General features: G+C 36.3%; 1 protein-coding gene across 2 annotated transcripts in view; it reads left to right on the forward strand.

Moving 5' to 3' along the window:
• The window catches only part of SPAG16 (sperm associated antigen 16), an 860,968-nt gene that overhangs the window by 395,703 nt on the left and 437,575 nt on the right, over positions 1 to 27,690 (forward strand). The window lies entirely within an intron of this gene.

Below are 27,690 nucleotides of genomic sequence, written 5' to 3' on the forward strand. Positions count from 1 at the left end.
TGAACTCTGTATATTTTGGAAATTAAGCCCTTGTTGGTCACATTGTTTGCAAATATTTTCTCCCATTCCATAGGTTGCCTTTTCATTTTATGGTTTCCTTTGCTGTGCAAAAGCTTGTAAGTGTGATTAGGTTCCATTTGTTTATTTTTGCTTTTATTTCCATTGCCTTGGTAGACTGACCTAAGAAAACATTGCTATGATTTATGTCACAGAATATTTTGCCAATGTTCTCTTATAGGAGTTTTATGGTGCCATGTCTTATTTAAGCCATTTTGAGTTTATATTTGTGTATGGTGTGAGGGAGTGTGTAGCTTCATTGATTTGCATGCAGCTGTCCAATCTTCTCAACATCACCTGCTGAAGAGACAGTGTTTTCTCCACTGTGTATTCTGGCCTCCTTTGTCAAAGATTAATTGGCCATAGGTGCGTGGGTTTATTTCTGCGCTCTGTATTGTGTTCCATTAAACCATGTGACTGTTCTTGTGCCAATACCATGCTGTTTGATTACTGTAGCTTTGTAATATTGTCTGAATTCTAGGAGGGTTATGCTGCTAGCTTTGTTCTTTTTCCTAAGGATTTCTTTGGCAATTCTGAGTGTTTCGTGGTTCCATATAAATTTTAGGATTATTTGTTCTAGTTCTGTGAGAAATGTCATGGAAAATTTGATAGGGATTGCATTAAATCTGTAGATTAATTTGAGTACTATGGCCATTTTAACAATATTAATTCTTCCAATCCAAAAGCATGGAATATGTTTCCATTTCTTAGAATCATCTTTAATTTATCAATGTTTTATAGTTCTCAGCATATAAGTCTTTCACCTCCTTGTTCAGGTTTACTCCTAAGTATTTTATTTTTTGGATGCAATTTTAAAAGGGATTTTTTTTCACATTACATTTCTGATATTTCATTATTTGTGTAAAGAAATACAACCAATTTCTGTATGTTAATCTTGTATCCTGCTACTCTGCTGGATACATTTATCAGTTCTAGTAGTTTTTGTGTGGAGTCTTTAGGGTTTTCTTTTTTTTTTTTTTTTTGTGGTACGCAGGCCTCTCACTGTTGTGGCCTCTCCTGTTGCAGAGCACAGGCTCCAGACACGCAGGCTCAGCGGCCATGGCTCACAGGCCTAGCCACTCCGCAGCATGTGGGATCTTCCCAGAACAGGGCACGAACCCATGTCCCCTGCATCGGCAGGCAGACTCTCAACCACTGTGCCACCAGGGAAGCCCATAGGGTTTTCTTTATATAGTGTCATGTCATCTGCATATAATGACAATTTTACCCATTTCCTTCCAGTTTGAATACCTTTTATTTCTTTTCTTGTCTAATTATTATGGCTTGGACTTCCAATACTATGTTGAATAGAAGTGGTGAGAGTGGGCATCCTTGTCTTGTTCCAGATTATAGTGGGAAGGATTTCAGCTTTCTACCATTGAGGATTATGTTGGCTGTGTGTTTGTCATACATAGCTTTTATCATGTTGAGATATGTTTTTTCTATACCCACTTTGGTAAGACTTTTTAATGATGAATGGATATTGAATTTTATCAAATGCTTTTTCTGAATATATTGACACGATCTTATAGTTTTTGTCTTTTCTTTTGTTGATCAGTGTATCACATTGTTTAATTTGTGTATTTTGAACCATCCTTGCGACCCTGGGGTGAATCCAACTTGATCGTGGTGTATGATCTTTATTTATGTATTGTTCGATTGGTTGGCTAGAAATTTTTGGCATCTATGTTCATCAAAGATATTGGCCTATAATTTTCTTTTCTGGTAGTGTCTTTGTCTGGTTATGGTATTAGGATGATCATGGCTTCATAGAATGATTTGGGGAGTGTTGCCTCCTCTTCAAACGTTTGGAAGAGTTTGAGAAAAATCAGTTTAAGTTCTTCTTTGTATGTTTGGTAGAATTCCCCAGTAAAGCCATCTGGTCCTGGACTTTTGTTTACAGGACGTCTTTTTTGTTTTGTTTGTTTGTTTAATTACAGATTCTATTTCACTTCAAGTGATCAATCTGTTTGAAGTATCTATTTTTCTTGATTCAATTTTGGTGGGCTGTATGTTTCTGAAACTTGTCCATTTCCTCTAGGTTGTGCAATTTGTTGGCATATAATGGCTCATATTATTCTATTATGTATTTTGGTATTTCTTCAGTATACATTGTTATTTCTCCTTTTTCATTTATTATATTGTTTACTTGGGTCCTCTCTCTCTTTTCTTGTTGGTGAGCCTGGCCAGAGGTTTGTCTACTTTGTTTACCCTTTCAACGAACAAGCTCTTTTATTGATTTTTCTACTTTTTAATCCCTACTTTATTTATTTCCTCTTTGATCTTTATTATTTCCTTCTTTCAACTGACTTTAGGTTTTGTTTGTTCTTCTTTTTCTAATTCTTTTAGGTGGTAGGTTAGGTTGTTTGAGATTTGTCTGGGTTTTTGAGGATGGCCAGTATTTCTATGAACTTACATCTAAGGACTGCTTTTGCTTCATGTTGTAGATTTTATATGGTAGTGTTTTAATTGTCATTTGTCTCAAGGTATTTCTTTTTGTGTGTGTGTGTGTGGTATGCGAGCCTCTCACTGTTGTGGCCTCTAACGTTGTGGAGCACAGGCTCCAGACGTGCAGGCTCAGCAGCCATGGCTCACGGGCCTAGCTGCTCTGCGTCATGTGGGATCTTCCCAGACCGGGGCATGAACCTGTGTCCTCTGCATCAGCAGGTGGACTCTCAACCACTGTGCCACCAGGGAAGCCCCAAGGTATTTCTTAATTTCCTCTCTGATTTTATCATTGACTCATTGGTTTTTTAGTAGCATATTGTTTAGTATCCATGGAATCTTTTTATTTTTCTTGTTTCTCTTTCCATAGTTCATTTCTAGTTTCATGGTGTTGTGGTCAGAAAAGATAATTGAAATAATTTCTATCCTCTTAAATCTGTCAAGGCTTGTTTTGTGTTCTAGTATGCAATCTATCTTAGAGAATATTCCATGTGTACTTGAAAAGAATATATATTCTGGTTTGGGGGGATGTAATGTCCTGAAAATATCTATTAAATCTAACTGTTCTATTTAGTATCTCTGTTGCCTTATTGATTTTTTGTCTGGAAGATCTGTTCATTGATGTCAGTGACATGTTAAAGTCTCCTACTATTATTGTATTCCCACCAATTTCTCCCTTTATGTCTGTTAGTATTTGCTTCTTTTTTGTTTGTTTGTTTTCTGTTGTTTTTTTGTATTCAGGTGCCCCTATATTGGATTCATACATGTTAACGAGCATAATATCCTCTTCTTGTAATGATTCTTTCATCATTATATAGTATCCTTATTTATCTTTCTTTGTGGCCTGTTTTAAAGTCTGTTTTGTCTCATATGAGTATTGCTACACCCACTTTCTTGTCATTTCTGTTTGAGTGAAATATGTTTTTCCAACCCTAACTTTCAATAAATGTGTATCCTTTGCCCTAAAGTGAGTCTCATTTAGGCAGCATATTGTAAGCTCTTAATTTATTATCCATTCCACCACTCTATGTCTTTTGATTGGAGCATTTAGTACATTGACATTTATAGTAACTATTGATAGATATCTATTTATTGCCATTTTAATCCGTGTTTTCCAGATGATTTTTTATTTCATCTCCCTTTTACTTTTTGTTTTTCCTTCTGTGTTTTGATGGTTTTCTTCTTTGTTACACTTGAGCTTTTTTTTTTTTAACATCTTTATTGGAGTATAATTGCTTTACAATGGTGTGTTAGTTTCTGCTTTATAACAAAGTGAATCAGTTATACATACACACATGTTCCCAAATCTCTTCCCTCTTCTGTCTCTCTCCCTCAAACCATCCCTATCCCACCCCTCTAGGTGGTCACAAAGCACCAAGCTGATCTCCCTGTGCTATGCGGCTGCTTCCCACTAGCTATCTATTCTATGTATGTTAGAGTATATATGTCCATGCCACTCTCTCACTTTGTCACAGCCTACCCTTCCCCCTCCGCACATCCTCAAATCCATTCTCTAGTAGGTCTGTGGCTCCATTCCCGTCTTACCCCTAGGTTCTTCATGACCTTTTTTTTCTTAGATTCCATATATATGTGTTAGCATATGGTATTTGTTTTTCTCTTTCTAACTTACTTCACTCTGTATGACAGACTCTAGGTCCATCCATCTCACTACAAATAAGTCAATTTCGTTTCTTTTTATAGCTGAGTAATATTCCACTGTATATATGTGCCACATCTTCCTTATCCATTCATCCAGTGATGGACACTTAGGTTGCTTCCATGTCCAGGCTATTGTAAATAGAGCTGTAATGGACATTTTGGTACATGACTCTTTTTCAATTATGTTTTTCTCAGGGTATATGCCCAGTAGTGGGATTGCTGGGTCATATGGTAATTCTATTTGTAGTTTTTTAAGGAATCTCCATACTGTTCTCCAAAGTGGCTGTATTGATTAACATACCCACCAGCAGTTTTGATTTGCATTTTTCTAATGATTAATGATGTTGAGCATTCCTTCATGTGCTTGTTGGCAACCTGTATATCTTCTTTGGAGAAATGTCTATTTATGTCTTGTGTCAATTTTTGGATTAGGTTGTTTGTTTTTTTGATATTGAGCTGCATGAGCTGCTTGTAAATTTTGGAGATTAATCCTTTGTCAGTTGCTTCATTTGCAAATATTTTCTCCCATTCTGAGGCTTGTCTTTTGGTCTTGTTTATGGTTTCCTTTGCTGTGCAAAAGTTTTTAAGTTTCTTTAGCTCCCATTTGTTTATTTTTCTTATTTTTTCCATTTCTCTACAAGGTGGATCAAAAAGGATCTTGCTGTGATTTATGTCATAGAATGTTCTCCCTCTGTTTTCCTCTAAGAGTTTGGTAGTGTCTGGCCTTACATTTAGATCTTCAATCCGTTTTGAGTTTATTTTTGTGTATGGTGTTAGGGAGTGTTCTAGCTTTTGCCAGTACCACTTACTGAAGAGACTGTATTTTCTCCACTGTATATTCTTGCCTCCTTTATCAAAGATAAGGTGACCATATGTGCGTGGGTTTATCTCTGGGCTTGCTATCCTGTTCCATTGACCTATATTTCTGGTTTTGTGCCAGTACCATACTGTTTTGATTACTGTAGCTTTGTAGTATAGTCTGAAGTCAGGAAGCCAGATTCTGACAGCTCCATTTTTCGTTCTCAGGATTGATTTGGCTATTCGGGGCCTTTTGTGTTTCCATGCAAATTGTGAAATTTTTTGTTCTAGTTCTGTGAAAAATGCCAGTGGTAGTGTGATAGGGTTTGCATTGAATCTGTAGATTGCTTGGATACTAGTCATTTTCATAATGTTGATTCTTCCAATCCAAGAACATTGTATTTCTCTCCATCTATTTGTATCATCTTTAATTTCTTTCATCAGTGTCTTATAATTTTCTGCATACAGGTCTTTTGTCTCCTTAGGTAGGTTTATTCCTAGATATTTTATTCTTTGTGTTGCAATGGTAAATGGGAGTGTTTTCTTAATTTCAGTTGCAGATTTTTCATCATTAGTATATAGGAATGCCAGAGATTTCTATGCATTAATTTTGTATCCTGCTACTTTACCAAATTCATTGATTAGCTCTAGTAGTTTTCTGGTAGCACCTTTAGGACTCTCTATGTATAGTATCATGTCATCTGTAAACAGTGACAGCTTTACTTCTCTTTTCTGATGTATATTCCTTTTATATCTTTTTCTTCTCTGATTGCTGTGGCTAACACTTCCAAAACTATGTTGAATAAGAGTCGTGAGAGTGGGCAACTTTGTCTTCTTCCTGATCTTAGTGGAAATGGTTTCAGTTTTTCACCATTGAAGACAATGTTGGCTGTGGGTTTGTCATATATGGACTTTATTATGTTGAGGAATGTTCCCTCTATTCCTACTTTCTGCAGTGTTTTTATCATAAATGGGTGTTGAATTTTGTCAAAATGTTTCTCTGCATCTATTTAGATGATCATGTGGTTTTTCTCCTTCAATTTGTTAATATGGTGTATCACGTTGATTGATTTGTGTATATTGAAAAGTCCTTGCATTTGTGGAATAAACCCCACTTGATCATCATGTATGATCCTGTTAATGTTCTGTTGGATTTTGTTTGTTAGTATTTTGTTGAGGATTTTTGCATCTATGTTCATCAGTGATATTGGCCTGTAGTTTTCTTTCTTTGTGGCATCTTTGTCTGGTTTTGGTATCAGAGTGATGGTGGCCTCGTAGAATGAGTTTGGGAGTGTTCCTCCCTCTGCTATATTTTGGAAGTGTTTGAGAAGGATAGGTGTTAGCTCTTCTCTAAATGTTTGATAGAATTCACCTGTGAAGCCATCTGGTCCTGGGCTTTTGTTTGTTGGAAGATTTTGAATCACAGTTTCAATTTCAGTGCTTGTGATTGGTCTGTTCATATTTTCTATTTCTTCCTGGTTCAGTCTTGGCAGGTTGTGCATTTCTAAGAATTTGTCCATTTGTCCATTTTATTGGCATAGAGTTGCTTGTAGTAATCTCTCATGATCTTTTGTATTTCTGCAGTGTCAGTTGTTACTTCTCCTTTTTCATTTGTAATTCTATTGATTTGAGTCTTCTCCCTTTTTTTCTTGATGAGTCTGGCTAATGGTTTATCAATTTTGTTTATCTTCCAAAGAACCAGATTTTAGTTTTATTGATCTTTGCTATTGTTTCCTTCATTTCTTTTTCATTTATTTCTGATCTGATCTTTATGATTTCGTTCCTTCTGCTAACTTTGGGGTTTTTTTGTTCTTCTTTCTCTAATTGCTTTAAGTGCAAGGTTAGGTTTTTTTATTCAAGATGTTTCCTGTTTCTTAAGGTAGGATTGTATTGCTATAAACTTCCCTCTTAGAACTGCTTTTGCTGCATCCCCTAGGTTTTGGGTCGTAGTGTCTCCATTGTCATTTGTTTCTAAGTATTTTTTGATTTCCTCTTTGATTTCTTCAGTGATCACTTCGTTATTAAGTAGTGTATTGTTTAGCCTCCATGTGTTTGTATTTTTTACAGATCTTTTCCTGTAATTGATATCTAGTCTCATAGCGTTGTGGTCAGAAAAGATACTTGATACAATTTCAATTTTCTTAAATTTACCAAGGCTTGATTTGTGACCCAAGTTATGATCTATCCAGGAGAATGTTCCATGAGCACTTGAGAAAAATGTGTATTCTGTTGTTTTTGCATGGAATGTCCTATAAATATCAATTAACTCCATCTTGTTTAATGTATCACTTGAAGCTTGTGTTTCCTTATTCATTTTTATTTTGGATGATATGTCCATTGGTGAAAGTTGGGTGTTAAAGCCCCCTAATATGAATGTGTTACTGTCGATTTCCCCTTTAATGGCTGTTAGTATTTGCCTTATATATTGAGGTGCTCCTATGTGGGGTGCATAAATATTTACAATTGTTATATCTTCTTCTTGGGTCGACCCCTTGATCATTATGTAGTGTCCTTCTTTGTCTCTTGTAATAGTCTTTATTTTAAAGTCTATTTTGTCTGATATGAGAATTGCTACTCCAGCTTTCTTTTGATTTCCATTTGCATGGAATACTTTTGTCCATACCCTCACTTTCAGTTTGTATGTGTCTCTAGGTCTGAAGTGGGTCTCTAGTAGACAGCATATATATGGATCTTGATTTTGTATCCATTCAGCCAGTCTGTGTCTTTTGGTGAGAGTATTTAATCCATTTACAGTTAAGGTAATTATCGATATGTATGTTCCTATTCCCATTTTCTTAATTGTTTTGGGTTTGTTTTTGTAGGTGTATTCCTTCTCTTGTGTTTCTTATCTAGAAAAGTTCCTTTAGCATTTGTTGTAAAGCTGGTTTGGTGGTGCTGAACTCTCTCAGCTTTTGCTTGTCTGTAAAGGTTTTAATTTCTCCATCAAATCTGAATGAAATCCTTGCTGGGTACAGTAATCTTGGTTGTAGGTTTTTCTCCTTCATCACTTTAAATATGTCCTGCTACTCCCTTCTGACTTGCAGAGTTTCTGTTGAAAGATCAGCTCTTAACCTTATGGGGATTCCATTGTGTATTATTTGTTGTTTTTCCCTTGCTGCTTTTATTATGTTTTCTTTTTATTTAATTTTTGACAGTTTGATTAATATGTTTCTTGGTGTGTTTCTCCTGGAATTTATCCTGTATTGGACTCTCTGTGCTTCCTGGACTTGATTAACTATTTCCTTTCCCATATTAGGGAAGTTTTCAACTATAATCTCTTCAAATATCTTCTCAGTTCCTTTCTTTTTCTCTTCCTCTTCTGGGACCCCTATAATTCGAATGTTGGTGTGTTTAACGTTGTCCCAGAGGTCTCTGAGACTGTCCTCAGTTCTTTTCATTCTTTTTTCTTTATTCTGTTCTGCAGTAGTTATTTCCACTATTTTATCTTCCAGGTCACTTATCCGTTCTTCTGCCTCAGTTATTCTGCTATTGATCCCATCTAGAGTATTTTTAATTTCATTTATTGTGTTGCTCATCGTTGCTTGCTTCCTCTTTATTTCTTCTAGGTCCTTGTTAAATGTTTCTTGCAGTTTGTCTATTCTATTTCCAAGATTTTGGATCATCTTTATTATCATTATTCTGAATTCTTTTTCAGGTAGACTGCCTATTTCCTCTTCATTTGTTAGGTCTGGTTAGTTTTTACTTTGCTCCTTCATCTGCTGTGTGTTTTTCTGTCTTTTCATTTTGCTAACTGTGTTTAGGGTCTCCTTTTTTCAGGCTGCAGGTTCATAGTTCCCATTGTTTTTGGTGACTGTCCCCAGTGGCTAAGGTTGGTTCATTGGGTTGTGCAGGTTTCCTGGTGGAGGGGACTATTGCCTGTGTTGTGGTGGATGACTCTGGATCTTGTCTTTCTGGTGGGCAATTCCACGTCTGGTGGTGTGTTTTGGGGTGTCTGTGACCTTATTATGATTTTAGGCAGCCTCTCTGCTAATGGATGGGGCTGTGTTCCCATCTTGCTAGTTGTTTGGCATAGGATGTCCAGCACTGTAGCTTGCTGGTCGTTGAGTGAATCTGGGTCTTGTGTTGAGATGGAGCTCTCTGGGAGATTTTTGCCGTTTGATATTATGTGGAGCTGGGAGGTCTCTTGTGGACCATTGTCCTGAAGTTGGCTCTCGCACCGCAGTGGCACAGCACTGAATCCTGGCTAGAGCACCAAGAACCTGTCCTCCCTATGGCTCAGAATAAAAGGGAAAAAAAATAGAAAGAAAGAAAGGGAATAAAATAAAATAAAGGAAGATAAAATAAAGTTAATAAAATAAAAATAATTATCAAGAAAACATATTTTTAAAAGTTAAAAAGAAGAAAAAAAAAAACGGATGGACAGAACCCTAGGACAAATGGTGAAAGCAAAGCTATACAGACAAAATCTCACACCGAAGCATACACATACACACTCACAAAAAGAGGAAAAGGGGATAAAATAATATATCTTGCTTCCAAAGTCCACCTCTTCAATTTGGGATAATTCTTTGTCTATTCAGGTATTCCACAGATGCAGGGTGCATCAAGTTGATTGTGGAGATTTAATCTGCTGCTTCTGAGGCTGCTGAGAGTGATTTCCCTTTCTCTTCTTTGTTCGCACACATCCTGGGGTTCAGCTTTGCATTTGGCCCCTCCTCTGCGTGTAGGTCGCCTGAGGGCGTCTGTTGTTTGCTCAGACAGGACGGGGTTAAAGGAGCCGTTGATTCGGATGCTCTGGCTTACTCAGGCCGGGGGAGGGAGGGGTACAGATGAATGGGAACCTGCGGCGGCAGAAGCCAGTGTGACGTTGCAACAGCCTGAGGCGCGCTGTGCGTTCTCCCAGGGAAGTTGTCCCTGGATCCCGGGGCCCTGGCAGTGGCGGGCTGCACAGGCTCCTGGGAGGGGAGGTGTGTATAGTGACCTGTGCTCGCACACAGGTTTCTTGGTGGCTGCAGCAGGAGTCTTAGCGTCTCATGCCCGTCTCTGGGGTCCACGCTGGTAGCTGCGGCTCATGCCCTCTCTGGATCTCCTTCATGCAGCACTCTTAATCCCCTCTCCTCGTGCACCAGGAAACAAAGAAGGAGGAAAAAGTCTCTTGCCTCTTTGGCAGCTCTAGACTTCTCCTGGACTCCCTCCCGGCTAGCTGTGGTGCACTAACCCCTTCAGGCTGTGTTCACGCAGCCAACCCCAGTCCTTTCCCTGCATCCAACCGAAGGCTGAGCCTCAGCTCCCAGCCCCCGCCCTTCCCGGTGGGTGAGCAGAGAAGCCTCTTGGGTTGGTGAGTGCCGGTCGGCACCGATCCTCTGCGGGAATCTTTCCACTTTGCCCTCCGCACCCCTGTCGCTGTGCTCTCCTCCGTGGCTCCGAAGGTTCCCCCCCTCCGCCACCCACAGTCTCTGCCCACAAAGGGGCTTCCTTTCCTATTGTGTGGAAACCTTTCCTCCTTCACAGCTTCCTCCCACTGGTGCAGGTCCCGTCCCTATTCTTTGTCTCTGTTTATTCTTTGTTCTTTTGCCCTACCCAGGAACGTGGGGAGTTTCTTGCCTTTTGGGAGGTCTGAGATCTTGCCAGCATTCAGTGGGTGTTCTATAGGAGCAGTTCCACGTGTAGATATATTTCTGATGTATCTGTGGGGACATAGGTGATCTCCACATCTTACTCTTCCGCCATCTTCTCCAGCAGGCAAATTCTTAACCCCTGTGCCACCAGGGAAGTCCCTTCTCTCCTTTTCTGTTGTTCAGTTAGGCCAAGATTTGTCAATTTTGTTGTTCTTTTCAAAGAACCAGCTTTTATTATTGATTTTCTGTATATTTTTAAAAATCCTCTATTTCATTTATTTCCACTGTAATATTTATTGTTTTATTCCTTCTGCTTGCTTTGGATTTAGTTTTCTTTTTTTCTCCTTTCTTGATGTGAAAAGTTAGGTTATCATTGTGATCTTTATTATTTTTAATGTACCATTTACAGCTACGAATTTCCTTCTAAGCAATACTGTAGAAATATTCCATAAGTTTTGGAATGCTGTTTTTTTGTTCCCCAAACAAAATAAAACAATTTTTTCTTTCCATTAAATACAACATGAACTGTAGGTTGAATTAAACGTCTTTTTTTATTGTTTACCTTTATTATCAAGGTTTATTTTAACGTCAGATAGTTAAACAACTCGGTTAGTTGGTGATATCATTTACTGCTGGTATTGTTACAGCAATATGTTCAGTATATTCTTAAGTTTGTTTTTTGATTCACCTTTTAGTAGTTATTGGATTCCCTTCAAGCATGATCCATAGGATTTCTTAATTTACTGTTTCTTGATAAAAACATTTTCTTATTTTAAATAAAAAATGTTGAATCTAATCTTTGTATCTAATTCAAGGCAGTAAATCTTTTATTGAGGTATGGTTGAATTACAGTATTATGTAAATTTCAGGTGTACAGCATAGTGATTCACAATTTTTAAAGATTATACTCCATTTATAGCTACAGTAAAATATTGGCTGTATTCCCCATGCTTTATAACATCCTTGTAGCTTATTTATTTTATACATAGTAGTTTGTACCTCTGAATCCTCCCTCCTATCTTGCCCCTCCCCCCTGGTAATGACTAGTTTGTTTTCTATATCTGTGGGTCTTTCTTTTTCTGCTATATTCCCTAGTTTGTTTTATTTTTTAGATTCCATATATAAATTATAGCATATAGTATTTGTTTTTCTCTGTCTGACTTATTTCACTAAGCATAATACCCTCCAAGTCCCTCTGTATTGTTGCACATGGCAAAATTTCGTTCTTTTTTATGGCTGAGTAGTATTCCATTGAATATATATACTGTATCTTCTTTATCCATTCATCTCTTGATGTACACTTAGGTTGTTTCCATGTCTTGGCTATGGTACACTTATAATAAATTCATTTTTATTCACATTATTTTAATAATTAATTTTTCGGATTTATGTTTTTTTGTTTTCTCTTTCTGACCCTGCTCTTAAACATATATTTGATTTCCCAGACCTATCATCTATATGAGTGTGTGTGCACGCACATATGTGTGGGTGCGTGCGGGAGGTTTTTAATGATATTTAATCGATATTATGAATTATTTGACTAGGTCTGATAATAGTCTGGATTTTATTTTGGCATCTCAAACTAAAGAATAACTAATCGTTAGTTATTCTTTAAAGATTAATAGGACATATTATCGAATATACGTATGATAAACATATGCCAGTTATGTGAACTGTATAACCTAGCTAAGAAATTAAGCAATCTGACTTTTATGCCCTTGTGTTTTTTTTAATTTAAAAAATTGAAGTATAGTTGACATACAGTATTGTATTAGTTTCAGGTGTACAAGATAGTAATTCAACATTTATATACATTACAAATTGATTATCACATTGTGTAGTGACTGTCACCATACAAAATTATTATAGTATTATTGCCAAGTCTGTCATCTATTTTTATCATCTTCATCTAATTCATCTCTTTACCCTCCTCTAAGTTAGGTACAAATTTAAAAATTATGATTTTTTACTTTTGCAGATGTTAATTAGTAAATTAACATTTATAAAATAACTTATTTATGTTTGTAGCTCTCTTGCAGATTTTAATTAGATAATTGTGTTTTCCCTTGCTCCATGGAAGAGCCATGTAGTTATAGTTCTTTTAATGTCTGTAAACAATTAAGCACTACACACATAACCCCATTTAGTGTTGTTCTGTGTATCCCCCTGAAGAGCTAGGAAGTAGCTTCTGCTTTCTTTCTCCAGGTCTCTGAATCACATCCATGTCTGCCACCTGCCACAACCAGTGTTAGGGCACATCCTCGAAGAGCTTTAATTCGACTCATATTATAATAGCTTGTTTCATTTGCATAGAGCTGTCATTGTATGAAATCCTGTTGTTTTTACCAGACACCAAGATTTGATTCTAGTCTGACTTGTTGCATGGCAGGAAAATATTCAGCTTTCACATAAATAATATATTTAGGTCATGGATTCATACTCGACAGGCTTGACAGAATATGGTAGTTCACATCCACATTTTTTTTCCAACTTGGGGTATAAGAGTGAGATCACTTGGAAGGGACATTCTTGGTACAGCCACCCCGATCTCCCTTGGGTCTTCAGCTAGCTGCTAATGCAGGTTCAGGAAACTGTGACACTTGCCTTACCTGACCAACCTAAGAAGCTGTCAGTGGCCTTACTCTTGTAAAACACTTCTGGATGAGTGAGCCATAAGTGAGTGGTACATATCCAATTAGCAGAAAACATTTGATCACATGGGACTGATATGTTAAACTTAAAATACACGTTCTACATACATAAAAATTATTTATAGTTTTGAATTCCTTTCCTGAGTGGGGTTTATCATCCTGTATCCCATTTTTACAAATACCCCTACGTCTGGGATGCATTACATGATCCTCATTTCAGATATTTCCTACTGTACCACTGCTTTCTCTAACTTCATAGATGCTAAGTTGTTTGATGCTAAGTTGTCTTGAACATTTTGGAAGTAAGATGCAGCAGTTTTCTAGATATTTATCCTTTTTTTGTTAGTGAATGGATTTCAGAGTTACTTTCTCTGATTCTTTAAAATTATCCTCTTCTTTTAGCATCATTTCTAGGATCTTCTGGTTTAACGAAAAAAACCAAGATGAAATAACTCAATTGAAAATGGGTCTAAGTGTGCTGACTTTCCAGTTATTTTGCATGACCTTTTCACAAAGAAACCTTAAGACTCTGTGAGCTTTTTCTTCTCTTAGTCCTTTTCCCAAAGGAAGGTCAGCTTCTGAGGTTTTGTGACCCATTCAAATCTAGAGGGAGCTCCCACTGGGTATTTTGCTTATACTTTAGACACTTGTTCCCAAAAACACTCCTTGCTGCAGTGAGCTTTTGTACATTATGAACTCTAGTCCCATAAATTCCCCTCTGTTCATAAGGAGATTTAGTGAGGTTTTTACCAGGCTCTTTTTTTTTTTTTTTTTTTTTTTTTTCTGGCTGTGTTGGGTCTTCGTTGTTGCTCAAAAGCTTTTTCTAGTTGTGGCAAGTGGGGGCTACTCTTTGTTGTGGTGTGCAGGCTTCTCATTGAAGTGGCTTCTCTTGTTGCGGAGCACGGGCCCTAGAGTGTGGAGGCTTCAGTAGTTGTGGTGCACAGGCTTAGTTTCTCCGTGGCATGTGGGATCTTCCTGGACCAGGGATCGAACTCATGTCCTCTGCATTGGCAGGTGAATTCTTAACCACTGTGCCACCAGAGTAGTCCCAATGTTGCTGTTTTTAAAACTACAAACCAGATCTTTATGCATTCTTCTAGCTAATTTGGTGTGTAACGTATTTAGCAGACATTCCTTGAGATCTTGGGCATCTGATGACAAGTTTCTTAGTTTCAGGATTAGAGCATTTGTTCTTGGTTTTCATTTTTTCCTGGTCATTCTTACAAACTCTGGGTGGGGGAGTTAGTAGCTTGTGTCCATATCATCACCTTACTTAGAAGCCTGTGTTTATTTTTAATAGATGATTAAAATTGACCTTTCAGTTCATTTTCATTCTTGAGTTTTTATATAAGCAAATGTTTTTATATAAGCCTAAGACTATTTCTGTAGGCAAGAAGTTTCTCAGGTCAAATAGATGCTGTCAAAATAATGACTCCAGGAACTGTTAAATGTCATGAGGAACTAACATTTTGCCTCTAGTTAAACCAAAAATCATTCAACTGTATCTCAGCTGTAAAGAAATATTAGCTTGTATGACCTAACCTTGCTGATTGATGCCCTGATTAAATTACAGAGGAAACCTTGGCAAGTTAGTGCAGATTTTAGAAAATTCTGTTGCTTTACAAATAAAGCTCACAGTTATCATCTCAGGAAGGGATTATAATATATATGAAAGCATTTTAACTGAGAGGATGTAACGCCTTGAAAGACGCATCAAGCCCTCAGGTCGAGAGTTGTCATTTTGGATCGACAATGTGCTTTGATGTAAATGTGCACCAAGTCCACATCCATATGAGCAAATTGGCTCATGGAACGGCTCTTCCATTTATTTTCCACTCTCTTCAAAGACTGTATCAAATACTCAGCACAATCATAGGGTGATAATAGCCATCATAAAAATCATGACATGACAGCAGCAGGCTTTCGTACCTAAGTATTGTTACTGATAAATAGCAAAGTAAGCAGTATAAAGGTATTAAGAATATGTTAATTGTTTTAAATTTGTTAGCATCTTATCAGAGAGGATCGAACTTTACCTCTTAAATACAATTCACTGACAGATGAAAAACAATGGCAAAAGCTAAAGCAAATATAACTTACGGAGGACCAATTAGAAGAAGGTGAGGCTAAAGGTAAAATAACCAGATAGACTAATGAAATAGTCCAGGTGAAAACTGAGCAAGTCCTCCTAACCTTTTTCAATCTGGATTCTTCAAGGGAATTAAACAGTAGAGAAAATTGAGTGATACTTTTTCACTTCTCTAATTCTGGATTTCTGAATGTATACAAGATAAATAAGTATAGTATATTCAATGGGTGTATTAGGACATTAGGGCTTAAGTCTCTTGCTAGACCCCTGATTGAGAAAGGCTAAGGCCCAGTGAGTAGTAATAGATGAAAAACTTGATTTATAAAGGTATATGAGATAGACACAATAAGAATAACTTTCCTATCAGAATTGGGAAAGATTGAACATTTAATATGGCCCCAGATTTTTAACTTGAAAAACTGGGCTTCTGAGATAAAAAATATAGGTAAAGGAATACATTTATGGAAACTTTTATAACTTCATTTTGGGTTTATTTAGTTTGAAATGTCTTTAGGGTATTTAGGTAAAGATATTTAGTATGTGAATCTGAATCTCAGGAGATTTCAGCTAGTGTGTGAGTTATCTACTGCCACAATAATGTTGCATAATACAACATCCCAAATATGTTTAGCTTTTAATACAAGAATTATTTCTCCAGCTCATAATTTTGTAGGTCATCAGTAAAGATTGGGCTTATCTGGGAAGATCTGATTTCACCTGGGCTCTTTCATATATCTGTTTTCAGGCCAAGCCGCTGTGTATCTCACCTTCTGGTAGTGTCATTGGAGTGCCTTCAAAATCTTCCACATGTCTCATCCTCTACATGTTTCTCACATTCCTCCCACAGGGTAGGCTGGACGTTTTCTCACAAAGAGGTCCAGGCACAAAGACAGGCAAGCTCAACTATACAAGAGAACCAAGACTTGTGCATATTCTCTTGAGGACTAGGCTTGAATTGGCATAACATAATTTCTTTCTCATTCTATTGGCCAAAGCCCAGAATGAAAGAGGGTGGGGACTACAAAGTAACAAGGTCAAAGGCTTGGATACAGGAAGACGTGGAGAATTGAATCCATTTTTGCATTCTATCATTTCATATGGATGGAGTGACCGTGCATCCAGGTTTGCCCAGAAAAACCCCAGTGTATTCCTGTTATCTTTATAGAATTATTAATAGCACCTCCCTTACTCTAAAAATTGCTCCAATTTGAGTGATAAATTATATAGAAGCCCTACATTGTGGGAGTTGATTGGGAATAGATGAACTAATTGGAGCAGAATGTTCAATGGGAGGAGAAGAGAGCAGGATATAAGCCAGGACAGAATGGATCTGAGGAAGCCAGGAAAAAAAGAGATGCATGAAACAGGGTAAATGAGAAGGTCAGCACCACCAAAGTGTGAGATAAGATATAGAGTGAATATGTCCATTGCATTTGACAATTTAGAAGTGTTTGGAACACAGTGAAGAGGGTTCAGAAGAGTGATTGAAGTGGATTAAAGAGTAGACTCTCTTCTTGCTCTCATGCTGATTTAACATTGAAACTTTTTGTTTGTCTGTTCTGAGCCTTAGAGTTAAAACAAGAGGGACTGGGCTCTGTGGAATAATGTCCTTAGAGTACTACCATTCTCAGGGTCTGAAAACTAAATACCAACTCCAGACTAAAACAATATGTGCAAGAACAAAGACCTATAGCTTATATTTCTTCCATAGCTATCATTTTGACACTAAATAAAAATGAGTCTGATGTGTATTCATTAGGAATTATTCTCATTTTATTTTATTATGACTGTAAATTTATTTTTTCTCTGTATTTGATGTCTTTGGTTGACATAAAACTCAATAAGACCTACTGTAGTTATATTAAATATTAACCAGGGCATTATTTTAAAACATTGGGGAAGCTGTGATAGCTCAGCCTGATACGAAACCCTTACTGAGGCTATTAAAATAAGACACCTTTAAGGCTTGTCAAGATATTTTTGACACTTATCCTAACGTTAATAATGCAAATACAATAATACCAACAACCCCAGTAGAGAGTTTACTTTAAAAATCTTTGCAGATTTGACATTGTGTGAAAGATTCCAACTACAGGCAGGTGCAGCTTTAATGGCAGTAAATGACATTAACTTTTTTGAATAACAAAACCCTGTGTTTCAAGAACATTGCTTTCAGAAATTTGAAACTTCAAGGATAACTAATTGACTAACACCTAAAAGCACAGAAAATCTGACTAGTATTTACTTTGCAACAGAAAAGAAAAAAGAAAACAAAAGGAAGAGAAGAAACTCACAATCTTTATGTAGTTGAATCTTTTTCTTGGCTGCTTCTTACGTTTTGCAAACCTATTTTGTGTGAGTGGACATCAAATTCCCTTTGGGATTCTCAATTTCATTAATTTTATCAATAAAAATAGCCTTCCTGTGGAGAAAGGAATAAATCACATATAAATGAAATTCAAGAGATTACACCAGGAGCAGAGCTTTTACCTTGACTAATCCAATAGCTTTGGCCAAATATCTCAATGTCAGAAGCATTGTAAGTATTCTGCAAGGTATGTCTGGCAAAGAGAAATCAATAACAAAGTGTTGGATTTGATTAAAATGTTTACTTTTCCCCTCCACCCTTCTCCTTCCAACGATAAATAGCCCTTTTCCATACTAATATGATCTCTGTTATAGTTATTGGCTGGCCTTGTTTCTTGTTATAGTACCCCAGGCCTTAGAACTCATTTCTGAATCATGTACTTTTCTGCCACTCCATAATTTCAGTGTTGGAGTTTGTGCTCTGAGGTCATGGCATGTGTCACTAAGCTTATTAATAGACTTCAAGGAGATTTTACAAACCTCATTTATACAAATTATTTATTTTGATTCTGACAACTTTTTAATGCATTTTATAATTTTTATAAAAGAGGCAACATGCTTAGCAAGATAATTCAGATCAAGTTTGCTCAGCTTAAATGTAGTTAAGTCTTCTCAGTCATTTTGGTCATCAAAGGCTCTTGGATATCATAGAAAATTCCAGAAAGCTGATCATGATATTTATCTAGCACCTCAAGGCCTTTACATAGTCTCTTTTTTCTGCTTGAAATATTCACTAGACTCTCTCTCCCCGACCCCCTCATCGTTTACATAGCTAACTCTTAACTTGTTTTCAGGGCTAAGTATCTTAGTCAGTTTAATTCTGCTATAACAAATTACCATAGACTGGTGGCTTAAACAACAAACAATTTATTTCTCAGTCTGGAGATCTCAGTCTAAGATCAAGGTGCTGGCAGATAGGATGTCAAGTGAGAGGCTATTTCCTGATTTGCAGATGGCCATCTTCTCATTGTATCCCCACATGGTAGCAAAAAAGAAGTAAGCTATGTTCTGTCTCTTCTTATAAAGGCACTGTTTCCATTCATGAGGGGTCCAACCTCACAACCTACTTACCTACCAAAGGCTCCATCTCCAAATACAATCAAATAAGGGATTAGGATTTCAACATATGAATCTTTGGTGGGGGTGGGGACTCAAACAGTCAGTCTATAGCACCAAGTTTCAAAGTCACTATTAAGGGCATTCCCTGATCCTCCCAGATTAGTATAATTTCCCAGATATCATTTTCACTTAATATCTCTTTATCAGCATTCATCACACAGAGATTTTTTAGAAAGAATACCTGTGTTCTCTGCTGGATTGTGAAATCTGGGATAGTAGGGCTGGGAATCATACTGCTCACTTCTATATTCCCAACATTTCGTGGCACTAAAAAATATTTGCCATCATACTAATGTTATAGTTGCTATTTTAAGACATCATGATCTAATTTATGGATCATGACAAAAACTGCCTTACTTTTATGCCTGCCTCCCTTAAGTCCATATCGTGCAGCCCTGACTGATTTGTTATCCTAAAACACTGCTATCTATCATGTTATATCCCAGTGCAACTACTCTGTCACTATCTGTTATTTCTGGCAACAAAAAAAAAAGAGAGAAAGAGAGAAAAGATGATTCTCTTCAGAATAACAGTCAAGGACCTCCATAATTTGACTCAGATAAATTTTCTGATCTTGGCACACCCCTTTTCTCCAACACAATGCTTAGTCCTGGCCAAAGTACCTAAGAAACTGGATACAAAATACTTAATCCTGCTCTTGGACTTTATTTTTACTTTTTACCCTGTTCCTTACTCACTTTGGATGCTCTCCACCTTCTCATTTGTCCATCCAGAGCCTTCCCCATTTTGAAGTCCAGGCTCATCTCACACCTTCTACAAAGCAGAAGGTTCAGTCTGCTTTGGACAGGCCAGTCTTCAGTGATTTCTCTTTCTGTTCAATTTCCATTAAATATTACTATTTTAGTTATGTTTCTATCACATTTTATAATTTACCATAAAGGAATATTTTATTTGTCCTTTATCATCTCCATACTTCAAAGATTTGAAAAACTAAATGATAAACAAACACAGAAACTATATATATGAACAAGGAATAGTTTTCCTTGTAAAAATTAATTGATAATTCATGAATGTGAATGCATACTCTTGAACAACATAGTATTAAAATGGTATTGACATGCTATAACAGTTAGTTGATATGATTTAAGGAAAAGAAGACATTGGAGAAGCTCAGAGATAATGAAGATTAATATGAATCAAACAGCATCTCTCCCCTTTTGCTGGTTAAAAATAAACAAAATCAGGAATATTGTACATGGCAAAAAAGTCATTAGCTGCCATTGAAAAATGAAATGCTTGTAACTTCTTGACATAAACTTTAGAAAAGTGTAGCTTGTAGCTAAAGAAAGAAAGGAAGAGATTGTGTAGGAACATTTGAAGTCTCCAGTGCTTGCCTCAATCCTACCCACATTAGTAGGAAAGGTAAATTAGAATGCCTTAAGACTTCTCAGCAGTAATCCACAATTTGGAGATATGCAAATTAAAGGAGAGTCTAGGCAGCTAGGAAAAAATAATAGAAAAGCTGTAAGTGCAGAAGTAGCTTTCTACCACCATAGGTTTTCTTTACGTGTAGGAGAAACAACTAGAAGCTTTTCATCTTCCAGGGCCCCATATAAATTAGTAGGAACAGTCTGGGTCATGCTATCCCTTAGGGAAAACAGTACTCTAGATTAAAGAGAATAAATGCTTATAAGAAACATTTTTTAAAATCAGAAACAAAAGAGCAGTTCCCAAACTTCTCCTCAAGTGAAAACTCACATGATCCAATTAAGTTGACCACCTCCACACACAAGCATGCAGACACAAACTCACACACAGATTTTAGTGGTATAGCAGTGAAAAATATAAAATCCTTAGCTCTTAAACTCTAGATTGGAAGGGAAGACAAACAGATCTCAAATAAATAGGCAAGGGAGTAAAGGGGAATTCACTCTCACCATATCAAAGCAAAATAACTTATAAGAAAACATACACAGCTAAAAATAAATTTTAACCTTTCAAGAGGGTGATAATATAAAAAAGAATTATATTCCACGAAAGCTTGCAATAATCGCTAACTGCAGAGAAAACAGGAAAACAATTTTAAAAGTTGGGGAAAAATAACAGATGTGGAAGACATAAACAAATGTCACAGCATAATTGGTATCTCTGACATGAAAGAGAAAGCATATTCATAGATATAAAAAAAATTGCCCTGAAATAAAGGAAGAGCTAAATCTATAGAACAGCCTGGTAAATTATTCTAGGATATATCAAGATATATTCTTCTTAATTATTGAACTTCAAGGATAAATAAAGAAATCCCCAAAGAAGCAGGTAGAAAGGAAATTGCCTACAAAGGAATAAAAAATTAGGCTGGTTTTCACAGTAACATTCAGTGCCATGAGATGATGTCTACAAAGTGTTGAGTAGGAGAAAACTATAATCCATGTACATCGAGTATACTCAAACATTGCAAATCATTCCCAAGTATTAAAGAACTCAGAAAATACAGAATCCATGAGCCTGGCCTTGTTGAATATAACAAATAATAACCACAGCAGCAGCAGCAAAAACTTGAGAATAATGTCCACCCAACAAATGATGAATGAAAATGCAGTTACAAAGGACTAGCATAATCCTCAATGCCAGAAAAATACTCGAGCAGGGCCAACAAACTTCTGAGGGAAAACAAGCAAGACTACTGAAGCAGCAAATAGATCATAAACACAGTAGAACTTGAGGGCATAGGACTTATAAGCCCTTCTTGAAAAAAAAAAAAAAAAGGACTTGGCAGTGAAATTTATCTAACTAAAAATAAGTCAAAGAAACAACACAGGAAAAAGAAGCTGTGAATAAAGAACTAGTGAAGATTACTGGATTTATTTAGAAATTAGAACTGAGGACAATATGCTGGTATATGTTCTAAAACTTGGAAAGAAATATTACAAATAAAAATCTGGGGCTTCCCTGGTGGCGCAGTGGTTGAGAATCTGCCTGCCGATGCAGGGAACAAGGGTTCGTGCCCCGGTCCGGGTAGATCCCACATGCCGCGGAGCGGCTGGGCCCATGAGCCATGGCCGCTGAGTCTGCGCGTCCAGAGCCTGTGCTCTGCAACGGGAGAGGCCACAGCAGTGAGAGGCCCACGTACCGCAAAAAAAACAAAACAAGCAAACAAACAAATCTGGTGAGGAGTAGAAGTTTAACAATTCTAATTTCTATGTGCTTCAGAGCTGGGAGTTGGCAGAAATGGTTAAAAAGTGAAACAGTATTTTTTCTACTTTTAAGAAGTTTTAAATTTTATTATAATTTTAGACTTACCCTAATCTTAACATATACTGTGGTACAATGAACATCTGATTTACCCTAATCTTAACATCTTATATACTGTGGTATATAAGATGACTTACCCTAATCTTAACATCTTATATACTGTGGTACAATGAACAGAATTTTCAAAAAATTACATTGACATAATACTCTTAACTATAGATTTTAATCCGATTTCTCCAGTTTTTCCACTGATGTCCTTTTTCTGTTTTAGGATCCAACCCAGGATCCAACTGGATCCAATATTGGATCCAATGTTACATTTAGCTGTCATTTATCTTATTTCCAATCTATGACAGTTCCTCCAACTTTCCTTGTCTTTCATGATCATGATATTTTTATAGAGCACTGGTTATGTATTTTGTAGGATAACTCTCAAATTGTGTTTGTCCCATGTTGTCTGGGAAGATAGATGATTTCTGTGAAGAATAGCATAGAAATGATGTGTCCTCAACACATCATATCAGGCAATGAAACATGCCATTTAAAAAATATTAATAACCCATATTTTTTCAATTATTTTTTCATAAACTGGAATGGAAGAAAAATGTACTTAAGCTAAAAAATTCCTGCAGTTTAATTCCTTTTTTAGGGGGGGGGTGAATTCAGGTAATAATGATTTTTAGCAAAATCTTAATGTATATAGAATGATTGTAATTTTAATAAGATTGTATTTTCAGCTTTGTTTTTCTCTCTCTGTCAATATCTCTACCTCCATCTCTGTTTATTTCTGGCTGCAAAGATGTCAAGTCTAAATGAATTTTGGGAAATATTGACTATATATATTCCTGGGTGGTGAAATTTATGTGTATATTAATGAACTATACTTATCTTTTAAAACGTCTTGCATGTAATTTTCTGTTTTGTTTTATTTTTAATTCCCTTGTACAAAGAGAATATATAATTTTTATTAAAGAAGAAAGTCAATGTTTTTGAGCACATGCTTTTTAATTTTGTATTCTTTAGTGGTCTTCATATCTCTCAGAAAAATAAGTCTGGAAAAATACAACTAAAAGTAGTGTTTATCTGAGGATACAAGGGTTGTGGATATTTTCCCTAGATTTTTCTTTTCTTATCTGTAGTTCTAAATTTTCTACAAGGCACTTGTATTACTTTGGAAATAAATTACCTATATTACTGTTCTCATGGACTAAGAACCTGAAAACCCCAAATGGGAGCCAATATTATTGAGTGATGGGCTTCAGTTACTTGGAAGATCATTAGTTTCTTTTCTATACTGTGACATTCTTAAGAGAAAGGTTGGTATATTGCTTATATTGAATCTTCGATACTAGCAAGCTGGCTAGCAGAGTAAAAGTATTCTTTAAGATTTGTGGAATTGAACTGATAGCCTCTGATAAACCTGCACTTTGAAGAACTTACTATGAAAAGCCATTCTTCATTAAAGGTCCATATAAATAATTCCTTTTCTTTGGGGAAATTTTAATATTCAGACATATATTATTTAAGGCTCTAAAAACTCTTACTACAGTTAGTCCCTTATTTGAAATATTTTGTGAAATCTCCTGATATTTTGATAGGATTATCCTATTAAAGAAAAACCACCACCAATCCTTGTCTAAGTCATTTTGGACCAAAACTGTGGGTTTTTTTAACTTAAAGAAACCAGTTAAAGTTATCTCCTGTTATACTGCTGATGGAGATTTGGGGAAGGTTTGCCTGGAAAGTGATTAATGTAAAAGAGTGTAAATAAAACAGCCTTACAAGTTCATTATAATTTGTCTGGAGAAAAGTGTTCTTCATGGAAAAAGTGCAGCCAAAAGTAAGAATTTGTCAGTACATCAAACTTCTCTAGAGGAGATGGTGTGTGACAGTACCTTTGTATCGTAGTGATGATTGCATCCACATATCATAGATATTAAAATAACCCAACTCTTCTTATCTAATTTCATGGTCACCAAACAATATTCTCACCAGAAATTAGCTTCCGTTTCAGACTCTTAAGATTGAGAAAGAATATGAAGATTTAGTATTCCGGCTTGCCAAGCAGCTACATTTCATACTAAAAAGTGTCCTTAGAATGTACTTTTATCCAGGTCTTGTGAGCTAGTTTAGAATGAATTAGTCTTTTCTGCCTCAACTATCCATTGTCTGCCATAGTGTCACCCCATCCAGTCCTTGACCGCGAGGAATGCTGCATGAGACTCTTAAGTAGCCTGTCAGGCTCTCACTTTGACTTATATTCCCATTCAATAGACTCCAATAATCTGTGCCTGTCAGAGTCAGCATGAGCCTGAACTTGAAAGCTTTAACCTTTCAATCAACAATTACCTTTTAATTTTTAACCCTTCAAGTAACCATTTTTCTGCCTAATATAAAGTTTTCTGGTTACTGGACACCAAAGCTGGATGCAAGGTTCTCTTAGGCAAGAGAGAGTTGCTGAGGGTAGGGCAAATTCATTCCTAATGATTCTAGGGAACTGCTCCCTGGGCTCGATTACAAAAGCAGATTAGGAGAACACTGTTTTCCCCTCATTCCTACAAGAGGAAAAGTTAATATATTCTGGTACATACTGAGCAAAATCAAATTCACTTCATAGTATTGAAATATTACATATATGGATGATCTATGATATACTGTATTTCTGCTTTAACATTTGTCCTTTTTATTCTTAACTCATTTTAAAGCACCATAAAATATTTATAAAGAACTGTGAGGGGTTTTTTTTTGGCTGCTTCGGGTCTTCGTTGTGGTGCACGGGACTCTCATTGCGCTAGCTTCTCTTGTTGCGGAGCACAGGTTCTAGGTGTACAGGCTTCAGTAGTTGTGGCGTGTGGGCTCAGTAGTTGTGGCATGCAGGCTCTAGAGCACAGGCTAAGTAGTTGTGGCTCACGGGATCAGTTGCTCCGTGGCATGTGGGATCTTCCCGGACCAGGGATTGAACACGTGTCCCCTGCATTGGCAGGCAGGTTCCTAACCACAGCACCACCAGGGAAGTCCTGTAAGGGGTTTTCAAAAGGCCACACCTTAAATGTTTTGGCATTATAAATTTCACAAGCAATACTTCTAATTCTTGAATAATTTTGCAGTTTGATTGCAATGTCAATAAATTGCACTGTGCACATATTAAAACCATTTGCATCCAAAATATGAATTAAAATTACTTCTAAAAATAAACAAAATGTTTTAGCTTTATGTATAGAGCAACAACTTAGATCACCTTCACAGTATTGGACATATTTAAAAGATACCTAATCTCCCATGTAAACTAATTTTTTAATTAATTTTTATTGGAGTATAGTTGCTTTACAATGTTGTGTTAGTTTCTACTGTACAGCAAAGTGAATCAGCTATATGTATGCATATATCCCCTTTTTTGGATATCCCGCCCATTTAGGTTACCACAGAGCTCCGAGTAGAGCTCCCTGAGCTATATAGTAGGTTCTTGTTAGTTGTCTACTTTATACACAGTATCAATAGTGTGTATATGTCAGTCCCAATCTCCCAATTCATCCTGCTCCCCCTTTCCCCCCTTGTAAACTATTTACGCTGCATATTTTACCACTCTGAGAAAATCTCAGAATAATTATTCAGGCATGGAGTTATTATATTAAACTATGAAGAAAAACCTGGGCTTATGGTTATATTTCCTTGAACAGCAATATAGATATTATTCTCCAACTAAGTATCTTTCAAGGTAGGGGAGATAATAGTGCTGAGAACAAAATGTTGCCTAATGAAGTAAATCTTTTTTTTTTTTAACATTTAACATTTTCTTATGTAAATTCCTTTACCAAATCTAAAAGTTTGAGTAAAATTATGACATAGAAACCTTTTCATGGTAATTTTCTAATCTGAAAAATATTTAGACTTTATGCCCAAATATAATACTACATGGTTGTAAAGTGTTTCGTATCCTCTGAATATAAAGAAAAAATCTGTATACTATTATTTGAGAAAAGAAATTGTACAGGAATAATTTTATAGTGTGATAGGTAGTATATGTAGATGGAATAATTGTAATATGAATACACTGAGTTCATTAAGTTATTTGCTTTGTAATTATCTTCATAAAAATTATAAAATTTGAATTCAATTTCAGCAGACCAACATCAGCCATAAATTGGCATCCTTCAAGCCACTTAAACAATTTCAAGACTTATAAACATTGGTAAGTTTAGTGAGAGGGACACTTTTTAGAAATTTTCTGAGCTAATGACTTCAGTGGCATTGTTAAACACCTACAGATTGTGTGTGGAAAAACCCTGAATACAAAAACATGAAATGTAAATAGAAAAACTGTCATGTTAAAGATGAAAGGTCATAATAGTAGGTGATATTTTCCTTTCAGTAATCTTACTGTACTTCTCAGTGACTTTCAATTATGTATTTGCACCAAGGAAGTACTGTTCCGGATTTGAAAAGTAAGTAAATGTGTATGAGCTAACAAAGCACAGTTATTAGTAAACAGTTTATTGTGAAATTGAGGGCCCTCAAAAGTAGGTAATAGGGCTTCCCTGGTGGCGCAGTGGTTGAGGGTCCGCCTGCCGATGCAGGAGACGCGGGTTGGTGCCCCGTTCCGGGAAGATCCCACGTGCTGCGGAGCGGCTGGGCCTGTGAGCCATGGCCGCTGAGCCTGCGCGTCTGGAGCCTGTGCTCCACAACGGGAGAGGCCACAGCAGTGAGAGGCCCGCGTACCGCAAAAACAAAACAAAACAAAAACAAAAATTAGGTAATAGAATCAAAACTATTTCCATTGTTCTCTATCCAACTTCCAGTGTCATCACAACAAATACAAAAATTTTATCATGAATAACAATAATTTTAAATGACTTTCTTTTGTTACTTTGGTAGGCAGAAAAGATAGTTTTCATATTCCTTTAAATATTTTCTTGACCATTATTCTTTGTATAGATGAGTTGTGTTCTCTCACTTGTTAATTACCTGTTTATTAATTTTTCTTGTGGAAATATTGAATGGAATGGTTTTCAATTTTAATTAATCATTTATATTTCAAATATGTTTCTCTTTTTGTGAAATACTGGTAACATTTTGTTTTACTTGTCAGTTTTTTTCTTTAGTTAAATTTTGGTATATTGAACTTTGGAGCTTGTATTTTTTATCCACATTTTTGATGAGGATGGAGGGATCTTTTTTCCATGAATGTAGAGTTAGAAAGTCGTCCCTCACATCTACAATTTGATTAATATTCAATTACATTTCTTCTAGTTTTCCAGTGTATTTTTAAGACTTTTTTTTGACAGCAGTTTTAAGTTTACCACAAACTTATCTACCTTAAGAGAGGTAGAGAGATTTCCAGTATTACCCACTTCCCCTAACCTCAGACATATATTTCCTTAACATTATTTACCAGAATTGTTCATTTTTTTTACCAAGGATGAACCTACTTTGACACATCATTGTCACCTAAAGTCCAAAGTTTGCCTTAGAGTTCACTCTTGTTGTTGTACCCTCTGTGAGTTTGGACAAACGTTTAATGATACGTATCCACCATTTTAATTATCATTCAGAGTATTTTCACTGCCCTAAGGATACTCTGTGCTCTATTCATCTCTCCCCCAACCCCAACTCCTGGCAACCACTGATTTTTTGCTGTATCTGTAGTTTTGCCTTTTCCAGAATATCATTTAGTTGGAATTATACAATATATATCCTTTTCAGACTGGCTTCTTTC

This window comes from Kogia breviceps, chromosome 2, assembly GCF_026419965.1.
Source record: "Kogia breviceps isolate mKogBre1 chromosome 2, mKogBre1 haplotype 1, whole genome shotgun sequence".
NCBI classification, from domain to species: Eukaryota; Metazoa; Chordata; class Mammalia; order Artiodactyla; family Physeteridae; genus Kogia; species Kogia breviceps.